Below are 1,057 nucleotides of genomic sequence, written 5' to 3' on the forward strand. Positions count from 1 at the left end.
CGAGCTAGCGGCAGAAATGAGCCAAAACGCGATGAATTATGGACATAAACTGGATCAATCTTGGATGTAACAGTTTGGATTTAAAGCCCAACGACCCCGAAAGAAACTGGAAGTTCCAGGCTCAATAGAAAATCACCTGTAGAGGCTAGAAAGACCCGGAAGAGACCTCCGTAACCGCTAACTCGTTACCTTTCAGACGCAACTGTTGGTAAGTCACTGGCTTGTATGGTTGATAAATTATTAAACTATGAATCAGAGGTGCTATTTTTACGCGTGGGCGAGTGTCTCGGGCTCAGAGGTTAAGGTTAGACACTACAGGTTAATAGGGAAAATATTTTAACTAACTCTCCATCTCCATGAAACTTCTCAGGTTGATTACCTACATTAAGACAACAATAATTTTTGGTATTACATGTTTTCTGTATTTTAATCATGCAAATGAGGCTGCCTAATCAAATATGTGCTAATTTCTGTGGTCTAGTATTGAGTAAGAAATCTGTAACCAGCACGAACAGGGCTACAATGTAAAATGCACACTGTCAGTTTGTGTCCACTAAACACACTAACCACACTGCTGTTTTTGTCACTGACAGGCTCAGATTATTATATATATAGATAGTGTCTGACAACATTATGGAAAGAGACGCACCTTTCTGTTAAAGAGTAAGCTTTTTGTTTAGCATGAAACAGCCCCTAAATCACCATCACCAAACCCACCAGAGTCATCATCGTAAAAGACACGTCATTCAAAGTCTACGGAAACAAAATTAAACAATCAATAGCTGTATTGCTTTGTCTTCCCGCTATTTCAAAAATCACCATTCCGGTTCAGTAGAAATAAACCCATAATTAGCCCCATTTACATGTAAATATATGCTGGCTCTAAACACGCTAAAAGTTACAGTTTATTTTGTTTTGCTGTTTATTAAACATTAAGTAATTTGAAATTTCAACTTCCAGAAGCTGCAATGATCTCTGAAATGAGCCTTTTGAGCAAAAGCAGATGTGTGCTGCTGCTGCTGTGTGTGTGTGTGTGTGTGTGTGTGTGTGTGTTTGT

The sequence above is a fragment of the Etheostoma spectabile genome, chromosome 16 (assembly GCF_008692095.1).
Source record: "Etheostoma spectabile isolate EspeVRDwgs_2016 chromosome 16, UIUC_Espe_1.0, whole genome shotgun sequence".
NCBI lineage: Eukaryota > Metazoa > Chordata > Actinopteri > Perciformes > Percidae > Etheostoma > Etheostoma spectabile.